Source organism: Drosophila gunungcola (assembly GCF_025200985.1).
Source record: "Drosophila gunungcola strain Sukarami chromosome 2R unlocalized genomic scaffold, Dgunungcola_SK_2 000011F, whole genome shotgun sequence".
Lineage (NCBI taxonomy): Eukaryota > Metazoa > Arthropoda > Insecta > Diptera > Drosophilidae > Drosophila > Drosophila gunungcola.
This window is the reverse complement of record NW_026453169.1, coordinates 141,095-159,678: the sequence shown is the minus strand read 5'-3', so window position 1 is coordinate 159,678 and position 18,584 is coordinate 141,095. Positions and strand designations below refer to the sequence as shown.

Genomic DNA, 18,584 nt, shown 5'->3' with positions numbered 1-18,584 from the left:
GGCCAGCTTGTAATTGTTGCTTTTGCTGCGCAGGCGCTCTTTGCCGACTTTTTCGGCTTGGCAATGCCGCCCTTTTGCTCGGGAGCCTGACTTTTGGTTTCTGTGATTTTCTCCAACTCGATTTTGTTTTGGTACTTGGCTATTTTGGCTCTAGAGCTGCGCTCGCTCAACTTTCGCGGCAGCTCAAAGCGGCCAGAGCCACAGCAACAACAACAACCACTACGGTGCAGTAGCCACAGCGGCAGCACTCACGCACAGTGGTTGAAAACAAAAACTAGCGAATTGCCCGAAATTTTCGACGCTGTTTTTTTGTTTTTCATTTATACGAGTTAATAATTACAGACATTTATTTTGGATTCAAGCCACAAAAAATGTCAACATTCCTTGTTATATAGGCAGCACAAAGATTTGTCTTTTTTTTTTTAATTTGTCTATATTCGTTGATATGCAATATTTATAATTCAGAATTACACTTATGTTTTATCCAAATCGGAAAACCATATCATATAGCTGCCAAGGGAGCTATCGAATTTTTGGCGTAAAAATCATCAGAGCTTTAATGGTTTCAAAAATATGCATACGAATTTAAATTTTTAACGAATCTTTAACTTTTGCAAAAGGTACAAGGGTTCATAAACTTCGGGTTGTCGAAGATCGTTTGCTTTCTTGTTAGTTTTTATAACTTAATAATCTTTAATAATGACAAGAAACAAATTTAACTTTGGCAAAGAAAAATAAATGAATAAAAAAAATACGATTTGAATGTTTAAGTCTAAATTTATAAATTTAGTTGAACTTCCATGAACCAAACTAACATAACTTTTTTTTATTGACAGTTATGGATAAAAAGAAGGGAACAAATAAACTTATGATTGGCACACTATATTATCGACCGATTTAATGGCTTCAGTTGTGGCCCCACTGTGCGCGCACTTGGCCACACAGACGCGTTCTTGTTGTTGCTCTGCTGGCTTTGGCTTTGGGCCAGAGTGCGGAACTTTTGAGAAACTGAAAACTGGTTTCAATGCTGGGCTTATTGGCAGAGCTCGAGTCCGACTTGTTGTTGCTACTGCTATTCAGTGTTTCTTTTCGCTGTGGCTTTTAAGCTCTACTTGCTGGCGACTGCGCTGCCGAGATTTGTTGTTCCTGCTGTTCTTGCTGTTTTTTTGCGCTTCTGACTTTGTAACACACTTTTTGTGTTGATTTCGCTCGCTGTCGACGTCGCTGCCGCTTTGGCTGCTATGTGACTTTTGATTTTAATTCTTTTTCTTAATTTTTTTTCAATGGAATTTTGTTTTATTTATTCACTCTCGAATTGCATTGGACTGGGAAAATAGCACGCACATCTCTTGTGTTTTGTGTAAGCCGTGGGAATTCAGATGTTATTGTTTGATTTGAAGGCAGAAACTGAACAAAAAAAACAGAAGAGGTTTCAGGTTGGGGATGACCCTTTTTACTTTGACGTGCATTCGCTCGACATAACCTCACTGTTCACCTAAGCTAATTTGCAATAATCGTCTATTGAACCTATTAGCTAGGGGAATCCAATAAAGCGCATTCGACCCTGTGGGTGCCGCCAGCTCGCCATTTTCATACCCCCAAGAAGTCCGAGAGTGGGCGGGATTGGCAGGGTGGTCAGGGGCGATATCCACGCCCCAATTGAATGGCAAGACACGCGAGCAGCAAAAATGCAAGAGGCAACAACACAAATGCTAGCGCAGCGATGACGAAAACGCTGAAAGCAACAACCACAACTACAACTGCAAACGCCGACAGCAAGTTGAATGACATAAAGCATCAACTGACCTTCAACTCTGAGACTGAACCTTAGAAAAAAATGAATAATTTTACACTCGCGGCACACACACATGGCCACATGCAAATGCGAGAATGAGAGCGGCGCATGCAACTTTACAGCTTTACAGCTCGTTTGGTGTGGGAGAGTGATAGCGGGAGAGGGGCGGGGAGCGGAAACCAAGAGGAAATCGCCAAAAGCACTGAGCCATGGCAAAAATCGCTGTTGCAACTAGACCCCCGCTCTCTCGCACACACACACACACTGCAATAGTGCACCCCTCGAAACGACTCACCCATACCCTCTCACATAGGCAGCGAGCGGCCAATTGCGCATGATACAATACGCTCTAGATTCTAGAGGTGGGAAAAAGTGGGGAGCGATGAATCACGACGAGCTGATCAGAAGGTGATCCCACTACAGGAGCTTCACGACCCAACATTATAAAACAGATTGAACCCATCGATTCCAATAAGTCATTAATTGTTTAAACTCAAAAACTATGACCAAAAGTGGCAAAAAGTCGTTTTTCAAATCAAACAAATTTATTAACATTTTGTGTTGTCGACCATAGTTTTTCTAAAAATATTAGTGGTTTGACACAACCGTATGTCAGTATAATTTCAATTATTTTTTGGAACAAGAAAAAGACCTATTAAAACCTCTACGCTAAATATGACCTTTCTTACAAAATGTATATGTTAATATGTTTTTTTCTTTATATCGTAATGTTTAGAGCGTATATCATATGTGGATTATCCTGTATCTCAACGATCCTAGGTGCTACGAGCGTTATGCAAACAACTGGGAGGAGCTCATAGCTCGTAAAACAAAAAAAAATTCTTAAATGTACTTTTTAGTCATATGCGTACTTTTTTTAAAAATAGCTCAGTCGATCTAGCCATGTCAATCAAACCGTTTGTTTATAAGATTCACATCTGCAAAAGGAGACCAGAAACTTTACAGTTTTTTATAAGGTCACGCAAATAAAGTTTGCTTAAAATAAAATAGAAAAGATTTTAGTTGCGATGACTTTGCATTTAAATAATCCAAGTTCAGGGATTGGAATATTTTTAACAAAAAATCGTTTTTAGTCCTTTCTAGTGCCTTTTTGGAATGCAACATATTCTATCCTCGCCGTATTTTTTTTTATTGGACTGCTGTGCAGATGGCATTTCGGAAGGAAAGGTTGGAGGGCGGTGGATCGAACGCCAAAAGGGGAGACTAAGAGAGTACTCCAAGTACCCAACTGCGATGACGTAAATTGCCGACCGATGCCGATGAGCGGAAGCTTGCTCTTGCACTTGGCGACTGCATCAGTTCTCCTGCGCTCTTTTTTGCGGTGAGAGGAACGGAGCGCCAACTACAACTACAACTATTATGGAAGATAGCAGCAGAGCTAAGTGAGAGCGGCCTATTTCTCGATGCATCATACATGTTTATTTTTGGCAGCCGCATTCACTCTCCTTTCTCTGCCTTGCTTTTATTTTCTTTTTTTGTTTGGGCTTTTTGGTTTTGTTACATTTTTATTTGTTTTAGGGCGTTGTACAATTGAGCGGATACATCATGTGACGAAGAAGGTTGGCGAGGGGGAGGGGTTTGGTGTTGTGGGAGAAGTTTGGTGGTGGGTTGCAATGAGACGATAAACATGGAATTTGCACTAGAGCAAATGACGCGTGTAGGTAGGTCATTTCTTGTTAAAAAATTGGATGGTGTTAAATTCATTTTGGTTTTAAAAACAAGAAGGTTTAGTTTAAATCTTGAAGTATGATTACAATCAAATCTTAATTAACTTGAATGTGTTGACGAGAATGCTTTTTCGAAAAAAAAATTATAACATTTAATCTTAATTAACTTGAACTTTCCTAACTCGAAGGGTCTACCAAGGGTGCCACAGAAATCTATTTCGGCCAAATTTCAACCCAAAAAAAAAATCTGTGACGCGACCTGTTCAATTTTGATTAAAAGATTTTAAGACATAAAAAATTATGTAAATTTTAACTAATTATCAACAGTGACTATAAATGTACGTGGACCTTTAGTATTATTAAATTCGAGCATTTATGGTTTTTGAGTTTTGGAAGCTTGACTGTATAACTTTCTTAAGAATATTTTTTGTTTTTTAAAATTTGATAGTGCAAAAAATTGTTATTTAAAACTAATATCGTCAGCACTTCCTGAATTTGACACAAAAAATATTTCTTTTTATTATTTTTCGATAAATTAAACCGTTAAGAGGAAAGATAAATAAATTCTTGTGAAGGCTTTTAAATAGATATTGCCAAAAACAAAACGGCATGTTATTTTGTGGTGGCAACCCTTCCCCCGTCCCTCTCACTTAAAGGTGGCAGACATTGCTTTATGTTTTATGCATGCTGCCAGACAATTCCACCCCGGACACTGGAATTCTTTGGCTGGGCGTTTGCTTTCCGATGAGACGAGCTAGAAGCGTTTAACCTGCCCTCAACGGAATGGAGGATGTGGGGGATGACAACCTGCTTAAAAGTTCAAAGCTTTTAGGCCAACACACCCTGAACAGTAGGAGAAGCGCCCACAAAAAGAGCCCCGGGGCGCAGCATAGCGATGCAGTCATTGAGCTGCATCCTTGACCCAAACAATGCGCCAATTTGTGGGCCAATGGGCGGTGAGGGGATATCCTAGCCGTCTAACGAAGTGAAAATCTAAGTTGAACGTTAAGAAAGCACTCAGGACTCAGATCCGAAAGAAGGCGGTCTGGCAATGACCACGTGATAAGGTCTACCACCTGCCAGCCAAAAGGGCGTCATCGAGCCCTCTCTTCTTTTGCAAAAAATGTTAAATGGAATTGAAAACGCTGCTAAAAATCGATACACTTCGGAGACTGTCGAGAAATGCAAAACTGTCTTACAAGGAAATGGAAATCGATACATCCAAATCATTTTAAAATCTGTTATCTTGGTGACTGAAGGGAAGATATTTGGTCACTTGTATTTCCGACGCTAAATACATATTTCCCAGAATTATAAATACCCATATTTACTTAGCCATTACAATCAAAACCTAACATTTTAACAGGGGTTATAGTTTTAAGTTGTTTTGATCAATTTGGATAAAAAAAATAGTTTGGCAGAGTTTATGAATTTATTTTTCGTTCTTTGTGATTTACCTTTTCTTTCTTCCAATCCGATATATTTGGCTTACCAAAATAAAAAGAGTTCGCAGAAAGCTTGCAAACAAAACGAAATCGGAAAAAAAATTGTTTAAAAACAAATGAAAAATTAAAGTTCGTTTTATTTATTTATTTAGTCATTAATTCTTTTAGTATTGCTTGCTAAGTTTATATATCTTAATTAGCTATTGTTTCAAACATTTGTACCAATTTGGTGTGGATGTTTTAAAGTGTATGCAAGCCAGGGACAAGCAACAAACATACCAAAAAGAGTTTTTATGATGTCACGAAAGGCAACAAACGGGTGTGGCCACTTCGACATTGATATAGGACATGGTGTGAAGTAAATTCTAAATACTTTGTGGCTGAACTCTGGCTAATCAATGCTCGTCTAATGGAACTCCGCCCAGACTCAACTGTGTAAAGGTTATCTCCACCGGGAAGTTAATGGCGAACCTAACCTGCGGTTATAAAACAAAAACCAATAAGCACAGCTTTTGCGAATAAAAAAAGTGCTTTAGAGCTAGAATCTGATGGATGCAAGATTTCGATCGCAGTATCTCTCACACAAGAAATTACACTTACCTCAAACAAGTAGCGAGTTGAAGACTGCAAAATAAAAATAAAAAAATTTTTTTTTAAAAATGCTTAATATATGTAAGTATACATAAGTAGTAATAAAGTTTAGGCCTCGAACAAAGCAATATATTTCTCAATGACTCTAATAATAGATTTTAAGCCCATTTTTTGTCAAGTTCATTAGCTTGCATAAATTATCAAATAAACCGACTCTTAAAGATCGAAGAAGATAAACAGCTGACAGGTTGAAATCGAAGTTGGTGTCTAGAGTCTGTTCCACTTTTTACGAAAAACAAACAAAAACTGAAACACACTAGCTTCAGTAGACTATTATTAGGCCTACAGTTGTTTATAAGGGAAAAAAATGACAGAAGATATTAACCGGTCCTGTGGCGCAATGGATAACGCGTCTGACTACGGATCAGAAGATTCCAGGTTCGACTCCTGGCAGGATCGAATTTTTTTTGTACAAGGTAAAACAAGCCCGTGGGACAACAGAAAAACTTTAAACGCCTTGAAAGCATAAGTCCAAGACAATTTTGACCATGATACTGTTTCAAAACAACGCGTTGAAGCTTTTGAAATAACTTCTTTATTGTCCAAACTTAACGTGTATTTCGTGTAAAAAACAGTCAAAACTGCTGTATCTCTACAAATATCAAAACTTATGAAAACTGGAAGTCTTAGTAAAGTCAGCTATGCTGACATCGTCTTTGATAAAAAATCTCGCGGCTAGTATTGATGTGCCATGAAAATCGAGTTACCAAAGTTCTTAGGAGTTGGGCATTGCTCGAACCACTTTGCAAACGAAATGCAAACCTGCAAGACGGCTGTACAGGTCCAAGGTCTTGTTTATTAATCGAGTTATTTTCACCGTTTCCAAGATAATAATTAATATTGAACTATTCCGATAACGACTTGCCGTCCAGATATCGATCCACACGATACCATTTTCAACATACTTTTTTATTTGTTGCTTTTTAGGAACAATAGGCCACCTTTAAATGGCCTACTCAGTAATTGAATTTTTTATTCATTAAAAATATGTATATTTCAAACTCTTTTTATTTATATCCCAAAGAAAAATAGTTAATCTATTCCTGGAAATATATTAATATTGGCGTCGATAACATGTAGGGAAATCGGTTACTTTAATCGAGAACGAGCATGTGGTCCTGTGGCGCAATGGATAACGCGTCTGACTACGGATCAGAAGATTCCAGGTTCGACTCCTGGCAGGATCGTGATCTTTTTTTTTTTTTAATTTTCAATAGTTTTGTTTAATTTAGTTTACTTTGCAACTTATTTTTCCATATAAAATACATTTATAATTACAACCGAAACTTTCCGAAGTTTTTAATGCCTTCCAAAAGGTATTTTACCTTTGGTCAGCGGCATTTCTAACCCTTTGTGTCGTCTCTATTGAGATATCGTTATATTTTAATACTTGTGCTGGGTGTTTTAATTAGATTGAGAAGTCTACAACGCAGTGGGTGACATTTATTTAACCTATATATTTTCTGAAATAGCATTACCAAAGCTATCCTGCTGAAACCTTTTTATAAGTCCTTCGATCGACAAGATTACTGCAGGTAGTTCCAGGTAGTTTAGTCGGATCAGACGACTGTATCATGAAAACTAGTGACTTAGATACGTTAAAAAAAACCTCGGAGTTAAGCAATTTTGAACTGTTAGAAACCTATGGTAACTTTATGAAATTATATATGCAAAAGCAGATATTTTTGCATAACAGATTGGCTAAAATCCCAGACTGAAAAAGCTTAACAACCTAAGCCTTTATAAGTTAATGGAACAAAACTAAATATCTATTGGCTGAATTAGCACAGAGGTTACGAGTTTTTTACCTATAAAACAGCAATACTTTAATATTTAGACCAGAACATTGCCTGGCCATAAAAAACGGGTCCTGTGGCGCAATGGATAACGCGTCTGACTACGGATCAGAAGATTCCAGGTTCGACTCCTGGCAGGATCGAAATTTTTTTAGATCACTAAATTGTTGAAAATAATTTAAATGTATAAACTTTTGTTGTATTTTGAAGAAGCTCTAAAAAGAAATACGCCCCCGGGTGGACTCGAACCACCAACCTTTCGGTTAACAGCCGAACGCGCTAACCAATTGCGCCACGGAGGCTACAGGATTAATATTAAATCTCAGCTTAGTTCCAGTGGCTACCATGTTAAACACTTTAAAATAAAAAAAAATTAATAATTTAGGGAATCTCTATAATTTATTTCCAAATATTTTTTCGGGCTTTCGAAGGCCTCCGTGGCGCAATTGGTTAGCGCGTTCGGCTGTTAACCGAAAGGTTGGTGGTTCGAGTCCACCCGGGGGCGTATTTCTTTTTAGAGCTTATTCGAAATAAAATTAATGTTTATACACTTAAATTAATTCCAACAATTTAATGATCTAGAAAATTTCGATCCTGCCAGGAGTCGAACCTGAAATCTTCCACCCGGGGACGGCAGACTTCACTTTTTATTTTATTTAATTTATTTGATTAGTTTTATTTTTTTAACTTTGATCTATTATATATGGTTTGTATGCCCTTGCAGACGGTATTATAGTTTCAGTCAAAAGTTTGCAACGCAGGGATGTCATACATGCAGGTCAGCGGATGAGCGTAGGCAGAGCACGACAAGAATAGTATAAAGCTGCAGTCAGCACACACACACTGATAAGTTTCGCCGTGCAAATTATTCACACAAATAAGTTTGAGGACTTTAAAGTATTTGAGCACACCACAGCTGTAAAGTAAGCATATTCTTAATCAGCAAACCTAAATGAGTCGATCTAGCTACGTTCGTCTGTTTACACTTTTGTCCGTTCGCTCAGTTTTTAAGCACAAAACATTCACGAAAGTCTTCTGTGTATTGCAGGCAGTACATAGGTAAGTCAGAACCGGATAGAACGACTGCGGTTTGATGCGACTTTTTAGTTTAAACCATTAAAAAAGACAACAAAATAAATTTTAGTTTAAAGACCGTTCTCAATCATAAAGATTTTTGTCATCAAGTTTAGGGCTAGATTTATTTCTATTCTAAGCCGAAAATAGAAAACTATTATTTGGCACGGTTTGTGCAAGTGCCTCCGTGGCGCAATTGGTTAGCGCGTTCGGCTGTTAACCGAAAGGTTGGTGGTTCGAGTCCACCCGGGGGCGATTATAACTTTTTGTTTCATATAATTTTTTTTTAGACGCATTGGCTTACGTGTCTTTCCTTCTACTCCACATCATTTTAAGCTATTTGTTTTGTTTCATTAGCGTAAAAGCAGTAGCAGATGGGAAAACCAATTTAAAAATCTACACTTTAAAACAGCGGCCGTACAAATATTGACAATGCGCGGAAAGTGACAGTGTGCCATTGATCAAGAACGTATATAATTTGTAAGATCGAAAATAGCTTTTTTTCCCTTTTTGCAAGAACTTTTGACAGACATTATATACATTCTGTGTTGGAATAAAAACAAAAATATTTTCGCCCAACGTGGGGCTCGAACCCACGACCCTGAGATTAAGAGTCTCATGCTCTACCGACTGAGCTAGCCGGGCAACGTGACGCGTATTTGAAAATATATTGATGTTAATATTATGACTTAGACTAAAAGCGATCACAAAAACTTCTAACAGTTGTATTCCAACAAAAGCAACCAAAAATCTGTTCTAATATGATTTCTTGTATTTGTCTTTTTTTCGCATACTTCTAAACGAATGCTTTAGTAATAAAAATTTCATAGGAATGTTTAAATTCGCTAAAAATTTCGTAAAGACCTGAATGGTCACTTCAATTAAATCTCAGTTTTCGGGCTTTTTTTTCAAATAAGCAAAAGTTTTTGACAGAAGTCGATTTTATACTTGATTATTTGAGGTCGTACCAACGACTTAAACAAATCAGCTTTTTTAAAACAAAGATTAATTTTGACAACATAAATACAGACATTTATGAAAAGGTTCATGGTTCAAAAACTGCTAGCCCCGCTTTTAAATGTCGAATCGTTTTATTTTGAAAATAATTTAATTTAAAAATTAATGATAAAACATTGAATGAAAGTTAAAATATTAATAAGTATTAAGAACAATTATATAATCTTAATTGATCGTTTCACCTACTTCAACTAGGCAGAAGCTCGGTCGTGAAGTGTATCCTACAGCGATCGTGCAATGCCCGGCTAGCTCAGTCGGTAGAGCATGAGACTCTTAATCTCAGGGTCGTGGGTTCGAGCCCCACGTTGGGCGCGTTTTTTGCACAAATTTGAATGAGGTTATTATGATTTTAAGTAAAGTATTCAATTATATGCAAAAACTGTTTTTTTTCTTTCGCTTTGCTTAAGAATATGTTTTTGTAAGACTACACCAATCTTTGTAGCCTTGTTTTTCGCAGTCAAACATTTTTCGGCGCGAATAAGTATAGCTTGGAATGTATACATTTTTTGACAAAAAAGTTGTAAAGCATTCAATAAAATGTCCCTAATGAACAGTAAGGTATCAACGTAAAATTTTCTATCAATTAGAAGAAACCTATTCCTTAATTGGAATTGGAATTTAATTCATATTATAATTACTAAAAATCTATGTTGCCAAGATTTTTGGTTTAAATTTACCTTTTTATTCGTTCTATTTACAATGCAAAAGCCCATCTGTCTGGATTGTAGGGCACATAAAACCGTCTGCGGGACTGATTATCTGCGCCGTCGTCACGACTTCCTTTCTTCCCCTGATGCTCCTGCTCTACTTGTTCTGCATTTTTTTCTTTTGTTTCCTTTCGCACATTGTTTCGTTTTAATATTTTATAGCAAATTACTTGGTAGCGGCAAAGCGGGGGACCAAATGGTATTGTTAAGCTCCGCCCCTTAAGGCCTTCGGTGCTTGGATCCCCTTGCATTGAGGTAGGCGCGTTTTTTAAACATCATTGCCATTAGAAAACAGTAAATGGGCTAAAGCTAGACAATGGGTTCCGCCGCGCAACCCAGAAAACAATTACCGAGCTCAAAACCAAGGAAAGAGACAGCCGATTGGGATAGAAAAGTCTAATGGAACAAAAAGGAAGTTACAGATGTTACGAGATACCGGGGAGCTGCACTGCGAAGAGCGTCTAGACGAAGCTAAAAATAAATCAATGTTTCGGCTGCCACGTTTGCAGAATTCCCAGTGCGTTTACGACAAATTTGGTTCTTTGGACATCAAAGAACACATTGCCCGGCTAGCTCAGTCGGTAGAGCATGAGACTCTTAATCTCAGGGTCGTGGGTTCGAGCCCCACGTTGGGCGAAATTTCTTTTTCAGTTTTTTTTCCATCTTAATGTTTGTAGTTTCTTATAATATAAGCACTTTAGTCGAGCGTATTAAAACTCTTTAATAAACATTTTAAAAGCGGAGCATGCCGCTTAATTGTGTTTACTCTGGCAAACCGTTCTTAAATTTAACATTTCCTAATATATATGTATATCAGGAATTGCAAATTATAGTTACAAGTTTAGAAGAAAACTAACTCCAAAAAAAAAATCGGGAAAAGGATAGTTTAGAAGAAAACTAACTCCAAAAAAAATCGGGAAAAGGATAAAAGATAATATTTTGGAAGGACTTTATTTGTTTAATCTAGCATATTTTTTTTTTGTCAAAAAATGAGCAATTGATAAAACGATAATATATTTCTTTATATGTCTTGTTTACGGCGTTGTAAAAATATAAACCCTCTGGGAGGATATAATAATATCAGCAAAATATCACCTTCTTTTTAAAGAAATGCTATTTAAAGGCAAAGTCAATCATCCTATTTTACTAAAAAAAACATTTATCGAATTATTTTAAAAAAATGTTTAGTGTGAAAACTAATTTGATAAATACAAAATTTGTTTACCATAAAATAATTAGGGGTCTGAAATGACTCCTTACTTATAAGCATATTTAAATTACCATAAGCCTTGATAAGGGTATCAGAACGATCATAACCTCTAGTTCCAGTTCCAGAGAAATATTTTTGTTGCTGATAGTCGCACAGCCCGGCTAGCTCAGTCGGTAGAGCATGAGACTCTTAATCTCAGGGTCGTGGGTTCGAGCCCCACGTTGGGCGAAAATAATTTTTTTCTTGCAAACTGAATTGACAAAAAAATTATACTTTTCATTTTTTCCTATTTTTTATATTTGTTTATCATTTATATTTGGTATCAGAATTTTACTGTTCATGCTCAATGGGCCCATTAGCTCAGTTGGTTAGAGCGTCGTGCTAATAACGCGAAGGTCGCGGGTTCGATCCCCTCATGGGCCAAGAATATTATGTTTTTTTAGTATAAAATAGAATATACATATATGTGGGCAATTCCAGGGTTTCGGAAGCGACCAATTAACATTCAAAATAAGTGTGAAAATGTAGGCTTTTTGGTTTTTTAATTTTTTGTATAGTCTGCGAATCTGGATGTAGTTTTTGCACATCCTTTTTTTCAGTATACCTAGAGGATGCTAGCATTTATCTAAACAAGTTTTATTGAACATTTTACGAAGTTTCAGAAAGTTTGGCGACATTATTTCAACAATTAGCCACTCTTTTTAAGCTTACAGTCAGATAATATCTGACTTTTGGTAAATGTCTTTCAGAGAATTCATAATTATGTTCAATTTTCTTCAATAAATAAGTCAGTTTTTTTATAATGTTGCTCATTATCGTTTTTTTTAATAAACCGAATATAAAAACAACAGAAGACGCGTCGAATATGGTAAGGCTCATCGAATTTTAGTTAAAAATATATTGATTTCGGACGTGACAGTCTTTAAAAAATAAAAAACAATTTATACATTTTTTTGATAAAAAATTGTTAATAACCTTTAACTAAGAACCTCTCCTTAAACATAAAAGCACTTTGTGTTTGTTAACTATTGTGGTAGTAAAACGAAAAAAAAAAGTTTTTTAATATTAAAGTTTTTTACATATTTATCTGTAAACTTTTGGCTAAAACTTAGATACGTTATTTTTTGTTTAATCCAAAAGCATCCACAGAAGCCATAACAATTAAACGAAAAAATTAAACAAAATGTTGCTAAAACAAATAGTAAGTTTAATCGTTTATCAAAATTTGAGTGTTTCTTTAATATTGTATTTAACCAAAAAAAAATTATTCTAAACGTTTAGTTTTTGGGGCTTGGTTGACTTTTCCCTGAAAATGCCCCTATAGTAAAAAATTAATATACATAACATTAATATACTCATTAAGACAATATTTAAATATATCTAATAAAAATTTTAAGGGGTCAAAAATGTTTAAATGTCAAAAATTTGGTTCTGGCCCATGAGGGGATCGAACCCGCGACCTTCGCGTTATTAGCACGACGCTCTAACCAACTGAGCTAATGGGCCTATTTGACGCCATCTTGCTTTGAGGACTGCAAGCAAAATGAAAAATAAATATTTTAAGTAAAAATGATAACCAGAAATAAAATTGTATGTGTTAAATGCCCCTATTCTCTCTAGGGACTCCAAGGAAGGTGAAACAAAACATTTTGGCTAAAAAAGAAATTTTAGTAAAAAAGCTAGCTGGCCCATGAGGGGATCGAACCCGCGACCTTCGCGTTATTAGCACGACGCTCTAACCAACTGAGCTAATGGGCCATATGACGCCATCTTGTTTTGAGGACTTCAAGCAAAATGAAAAATATGTAATGTGAGTAAAAATGATAACCAGAAATAGAATTTAGATATCCCCTATTCTCTTTAAGGACTACAAGAAAAGTGAAAAAAACATTTTGGTTAAAATAGATATCCAGAAATTTAAGTAAGAAAGTTAAATTGGCCCATGAGGGGATCGAACCCGCGACCTTCGCGTTATTAGCACGACGCTCTAACCAACTGAGCTAATGGGCCTAGATGACGTTTTTTCGTTTTAAGGACTTTGTTAAGCATAGCTAAAGTTGGTTCGGCACCAAAATAGATAACAAGAATTCAAAATATAATTAGTTGGCCCATGAGGGGATCGAACCCGCGACCTTCGCGTTATTAGCACGACGCTCTAACCAGCTGAGCTAATGGGCCCACACAATACCATCGGACGGGGGGTCCAGTTCGCGTGAGCTTAAACTTACCCTTAAGATTTGTGTGGTTTGCCCTCCACTCCTGTCTTTAGATGTGACTTAGTTTCTTATTATTGCACTTTGAACCGATCGCACACTCCTGAGAGTGATCACTGAAATGAATATGCAGAGGAAAAGAGCTTTGTAAAAAATGGAAAACAACCAAGTAGGTACTGAGAGGCCGGAAAATGCATCAATGAAACGTGTTTTCACACACGACACAAAGGCGGAGGATGAGAGAACCAATGAAGGAGTAAAAAATAAGTGAGGCAAAGGCAAAAGGAAAGATAATGAGAGGAATGTATGCCGCGTAGATACAAAATAAAGCGATATGAGGGCTCTGTAATGGAACGACCCGACGCAATAACTTTTCAGTGGTGTAGGTTATGGCGAGCAGCTCCCCCACTTCTCGCACATACACAAGCAGACATTGGGGGTGGGGGGCAGAACTTCAATAGGCCGTTCCGTCCCGTCCGACAACTTGCAATTGTCGAAGAATGAGAGTAGAAACAGGCAGACGGCGCAAAGGCTGCAAGAGATGGAAAGCTAAAAATGTTGCAGAATTGCAACGCAGCTGCGGCAGTGGCAGCGGCCGTGGCAGCGGCAGCGGCAGAGAAGGCCGGATGGCGGACGGACAGGCATTCAGCCTGATGTCAGGGGCATGAAGTTGCAATGAAAATGAAATTGCAAGCGGCCCAAAGACAGGCGGGATATTTATACGAGACTGCATCGGTGTGAGCGCCGCACATTATATTTAGTTGCGCTAGTGTCTGGTTCTACTACATTCTATGTGGCACTTTTTAGATATGTATCTGCGAGATACATTTCAGACAGGCAGAGAACACGTCGAAAACTCTGTCTCAGCACCATTCTCTGCGCTATTTTCGCTTTCAACGAACGTCCGCTGAAGGCTCTGATGGCAAAGTTGCAACCCAAAATGGACGTCCATATCTTTTGACCTGCTAGACTTGTTTTCCGTAACTACAAGTTATTGAAGCCTAAAATTTAGAAGAATATTTTAGAGAGAATAGTCTGTTTGAACTTTTCTATGTTTCGGATTTTAGTCCTTTGTAAGAAAAAAAAAAAGTATAATTTTGTCCAAATAGATTTTTAAGAAATTGTATGACATTTAAAACCAAAGTGTATTTGTAAAAATATTATCGTTAAAAGATCGTCATAATTAAACAAATCACAGAATATATTATTCTTCAGCCTAAAAAACACAAAACATTTGCGATATCATCTTTGTTGTTTTTTTTTAAGTTATTAATTAGTTTTCTTAGTGACCTTTTAGTTAAAAACAAAAGGGGATATAGAATGTATAAACTCAAAGTGTATTAAAGAAAGCTAAACAGTAATTTATTTTTTAAACTAATAATTATTTAAGCTTGTAATTGATTTGCGTTAAATTTTGTAATATTTCATCTTTCATCAAAAATTTCTTGACTATCTCCATACATTCCACCTGCACAACCCTACAACTCTTGGCTTGTTTCCATATACTTCATAGTTCCGACGGCAGACCTGCATTAACAACATTAACTGAGTCGCTAAACGAGTTAACCGCGACGCCGGCAGTGGCAGAGTCTTCTGCGAAGGCCTACAAACTCACAAAGGGAAGGAGATGGGTGGCGGATAAGGGGGCGGAGAGAGAGAAAGAGAGAACCGCAAGCACTTACCAATACACACATGGGCGTATGTAAATGGAAAGAAGAAACGACAGCTAAACAAACAGCAACAAAAAGAACCAAGCAGACAACTATGGCCACAAAAAAAAAACAAAAATAAAAGAAAAGAAAAGAAAAGAAAAGGGGAATCAACAACAACGACGACGGCGTCGGCGTCTGCTTGCCCCAATCTTTTTGCTTTCGGAATTACGTTTTGACTTCTCTTTTGGGCTCCAGCCGAAGCAGACGATGAAAACAAAAAAGCATGTGAAAAACAGAATAGGCGAAGCGCCGAAGAGAGCGAGAATATCAGCAAACGGCCAAGATGCAAGGGAGACGGATGGATATTTTTTGTTGATTTACGAATTTTTAAGCTGCAACGCAACTTACCGGAGCTGAACACAAATTCTGTTTACTCTTGCCACTCTGTGTTTGCAAATATTCATTGCACACTCACTGAAACACACACACCCACGCACATATCGTTGGTCCGCAATTCTAGCGATTAATTCAGTAGTAGTTTTCACACAAAGGTTACGAGCCACAACGTCGATTGGCCTTAAAAAAGTTGTTCAAACCTCAAAACACGCACTTTTCTGTTCCTTCCCTTCATCGCATCGGAAGTTTGGTCTTTAATTGGTTGCCACAACCATTCGCGATTACCGCGTTCGGAATCTGCACAGTTCGAAAGTCAACGACGAACTGAGACCAACTGATTTTCTCCCTTTCACGCGTTTTGGTTCGCTGCCGACGCTGCGTTGCACAGTGGCCGATTTAGCAAATTTAGCCAATTGTATTTGGTAGCATGCTAACTACATTTGCAATAGTTTTTTAGATCAAATAAAAAATGTTGCTTAAAGTCAAAAGCAAATAATAAAAACATAAATATAATAACAACAATTTTTATTAATTTTTATAAAAATTAATTAAATTAGTTTTTATATTTTGTAAATTAATTTTTAAAAATGTTAATTTTTTACAGAAAAAAATGCAAAACTAAATCCAAAGTATTTTTAACAATTTATTCAAAATAAATAAAACAAATTAAACATTTCTCATCATTGAAATTCTTTTTATCGACTACATGAGAAAATAAATGATTTTTCATCGCTTTATTTTGTTTCGCTGCAGATCTTCGTCATATTGTTAAGTCTTCTTTTTAGTATTCACATTGTGGCCAAAAAGGGAAAAAACTAAAGATCGGCGGACAAAGGTCATTTATTTTGGAACTGGACAATATACAATAACAATAATTTTTTTAACACAAAAAGTCTTAAGCCGGATTCGCCCGGATAACACAAAAAAATTGAAAAAAAAATGTAGTATGTTACCACTAACACGAATAAAAACATGACGCACACAGATTTTTTTACTAAACACATACCAGTTATGTTTCAGTAAAAAAAGAAAATCATTAAAAATTTATAAACGCCAACTTTTACGGTGCAAGGCAAGCACATACAAAATGCAGAAAAAAATTAAGTAAGAGGCAGAACACTATCGTAAGCTTTGCCCCGCTCACGACTGCTTAACTACAGAAAGAAATATTAAATATCAACAATATTTAAGTTTTTATTTTTGATCTTTTTATCTGCCAAATTAGCAGAATTAACCACTGTGCGTTGGCGACGCTGCCTGCTTTGTTCTCGAAGGGGGTGGGTGGAGTTGCATTTGTTCAACTCATATCAATCTTAATGCAAAAGCTTGCCCAATATTCTTTAAGAGTGGATTTTTTATATAGGACCTGATCAAGATAAAAAAACTGTCATTTGCAACTCATTTGTTCAAAAATATTCTTTTAATCTATATATCTATTATAAACATTTCCAATTTGGTCAAGTCATTATTTTTCAAACTTTTAAATTTGTCTTTATATAACTAGTCTAAATATATAGAATTTTGCAATGAAAGTCAAACGTGAATTATTTTTTAGGCTGAGATGAATAATTTGAGTAGACAAGACTTTAAATAGTTTACTTAAAATTAAAATTTCCAACACTCTAAGCTCGTTTAATGCACTGCTTATATACTCATTGCTTTGACTTTAAAGTCGATAACAAAGTGCTTAAGTGATTTAAAGCTTCTCTTTTAAATGTTAAGACTTTGCCAGCCGGCTGGCATGCGGTCCTGTGGCGCAATGGATAACGCGTCTGACTACGGATCAGAAGATTCCAGGTTCGACTCCTGGCAGGATCGGATTTTTTAGTAATTTTTTTGTTACCTTAAAATTAAATTTTTTATTAAGACTTAATAGTTTGTATTAAACATAAACGTATAGTAAATAAACTAATATTAATACTTAAATATGAACGTTGATGATATGTAGCGAAACTCGGCATTTCGACCACCAATGAACATGTGGTCCTGTGGCGCAATGGATAACGCGTCTGACTACGGATCAGAAGATTCCAGGTTCGACTCCTGGCAGGATCGATTCTTTTTATGTCAAATTAATTTAAATCTGTAACGATGCTTTGATTAAACAATTGCAGTGTGTAATGGGATCAACGTTTTTTAAAATCAAACCAAGATTTATTGGCTCATGCTTACAAATAGCACAAGCGAATGAAAAAAAGTCATATTAGAGTGATTCGGCTATCAGATACCCCTTACTCAGATTACCACCTGTAAAAAGCGCTATGTGCAACAGCCGCGGAAACAATAGAGATACGGCGACACCTGGCTATAAGTCGCCAGAAATATATGATTTCACTAGAATACTCTTTATTCCAATTCCTCTTGTCCGAATAGATTTTAAGGACGGTAAGATCGCTCAGGATAATCCCAATTAAGAATATAATTAAGTCCGAACTTAAAGCCTTTTTACCTGCAACATAAGTCTCAATGAATACAAACAATATATCCTTCTAATATGCAGTTAAGGGTATGAATAGCTAACGGATGTACTTAAACAAAAATGATGTCGGAAAGAGTTAAAAAAAAAATCGATTTCGCCCAACGTGGGGCTCGAACCCACGACCCTGAGATTAAGAGTCTCATGCTCTACCGACTGAGCTAGCCGGGCCATGTTAGGATGGTCGACAATTACTTGTTTCAACTTATGTGGGTGTGTTTTACCAAAACAGAAAAAGCTTTTGTCACTGAACTTCTTATAGACTTTCAGGCCGCAAGTCTAAACATGGTCCTGTGGCGCAATGGATAACGCGTCTGACTACGGATCAGAAGATTCCAGGTTCGACTCCTGGCAGGATCGAAATTTTTTTTCTCGTTTTTAGTTTAGGTTTTTAAATGTGGAACTTCTTAAGCTTTAACGCTTTAGCCAAGATGTTTTGTAATTAACTTATAAATAAAAAATGC

At 36.6% G+C, this 18,584-nt stretch overlaps 1 long non-coding RNA gene and 19 other non-coding genes across 20 annotated transcripts; 12 read left to right on the top strand and 8 right to left on the bottom strand.

Moving 5' to 3' along the window:
- Positions 1-5,251: 5,251 nt before the first annotated feature.
- On the bottom strand, positions 5,252-15,956 carry LOC128255390 (uncharacterized). The gene is made up of 4 exons (XR_008267658.1): positions 15,657-15,956; positions 13,612-13,712; positions 5,529-5,552; positions 5,252-5,404 (listed from the first exon to the last, which is right to left on the bottom strand). It is a non-coding gene; the product is annotated as an uncharacterized LOC128255390 (long non-coding RNA).
- Trnar-acg (transfer RNA arginine (anticodon ACG)) lies at positions 5,906-5,978 on the top strand. Its single transcript has one exon. It is a non-coding gene; the product is annotated as a tRNA-Arg (tRNA).
- Trnar-acg (transfer RNA arginine (anticodon ACG)) lies at positions 6,694-6,766 on the top strand. Its single transcript has one exon. It is a non-coding gene; the product is annotated as a tRNA-Arg (tRNA).
- Positions 7,446-7,518, top strand: Trnar-acg (transfer RNA arginine (anticodon ACG)). Its single transcript has one exon. It is a non-coding gene; the product is annotated as a tRNA-Arg (tRNA).
- Trnan-guu (transfer RNA asparagine (anticodon GUU)) lies at positions 7,604-7,677 on the bottom strand. Its single transcript has one exon. It is a non-coding gene; the product is annotated as a tRNA-Asn (tRNA).
- Trnan-guu (transfer RNA asparagine (anticodon GUU)) lies at positions 7,807-7,880 on the top strand. The gene has a single exon. It is a non-coding gene; the product is annotated as a tRNA-Asn (tRNA).
- Trnan-guu (transfer RNA asparagine (anticodon GUU)) lies at positions 8,631-8,704 on the top strand. Its single transcript has one exon. It is a non-coding gene; the product is annotated as a tRNA-Asn (tRNA).
- Trnak-cuu (transfer RNA lysine (anticodon CUU)) lies at positions 9,022-9,094 on the bottom strand. The gene has a single exon. It is a non-coding gene; the product is annotated as a tRNA-Lys (tRNA).
- Positions 9,706-9,778, top strand: Trnak-cuu (transfer RNA lysine (anticodon CUU)). The gene has a single exon. It is a non-coding gene; the product is annotated as a tRNA-Lys (tRNA).
- On the top strand, positions 10,737-10,809 carry Trnak-cuu (transfer RNA lysine (anticodon CUU)). Its single transcript has one exon. It is a non-coding gene; the product is annotated as a tRNA-Lys (tRNA).
- On the top strand, positions 11,539-11,611 carry Trnak-cuu (transfer RNA lysine (anticodon CUU)). The gene has a single exon. It is a non-coding gene; the product is annotated as a tRNA-Lys (tRNA).
- Trnai-aau (transfer RNA isoleucine (anticodon AAU)) lies at positions 11,733-11,806 on the top strand. The gene has a single exon. It is a non-coding gene; the product is annotated as a tRNA-Ile (tRNA).
- Positions 12,816-12,889, bottom strand: Trnai-aau (transfer RNA isoleucine (anticodon AAU)). The gene has a single exon. It is a non-coding gene; the product is annotated as a tRNA-Ile (tRNA).
- On the bottom strand, positions 13,068-13,141 carry Trnai-aau (transfer RNA isoleucine (anticodon AAU)). Its single transcript has one exon. It is a non-coding gene; the product is annotated as a tRNA-Ile (tRNA).
- Trnai-aau (transfer RNA isoleucine (anticodon AAU)) lies at positions 13,320-13,393 on the bottom strand. The gene has a single exon. It is a non-coding gene; the product is annotated as a tRNA-Ile (tRNA).
- Positions 13,488-13,561, bottom strand: Trnai-aau (transfer RNA isoleucine (anticodon AAU)). The gene has a single exon. It is a non-coding gene; the product is annotated as a tRNA-Ile (tRNA).
- A 1,433-nt stretch (positions 15,957-17,389) lies between the features above and the next one.
- On the top strand, positions 17,390-17,462 carry Trnar-acg (transfer RNA arginine (anticodon ACG)). Its single transcript has one exon. It is a non-coding gene; the product is annotated as a tRNA-Arg (tRNA).
- A 164-nt stretch (positions 17,463-17,626) lies between these two features.
- On the top strand, positions 17,627-17,699 carry Trnar-acg (transfer RNA arginine (anticodon ACG)). Its single transcript has one exon. It is a non-coding gene; the product is annotated as a tRNA-Arg (tRNA).
- Positions 17,700-18,218: 519 nt separating this feature from the next.
- Positions 18,219-18,291, bottom strand: Trnak-cuu (transfer RNA lysine (anticodon CUU)). The gene has a single exon. It is a non-coding gene; the product is annotated as a tRNA-Lys (tRNA).
- Positions 18,292-18,407: 116 nt separating this feature from the next.
- Trnar-acg (transfer RNA arginine (anticodon ACG)) lies at positions 18,408-18,480 on the top strand. The gene has a single exon. It is a non-coding gene; the product is annotated as a tRNA-Arg (tRNA).
- Positions 18,481-18,584: the final 104 nt, after the last annotated feature.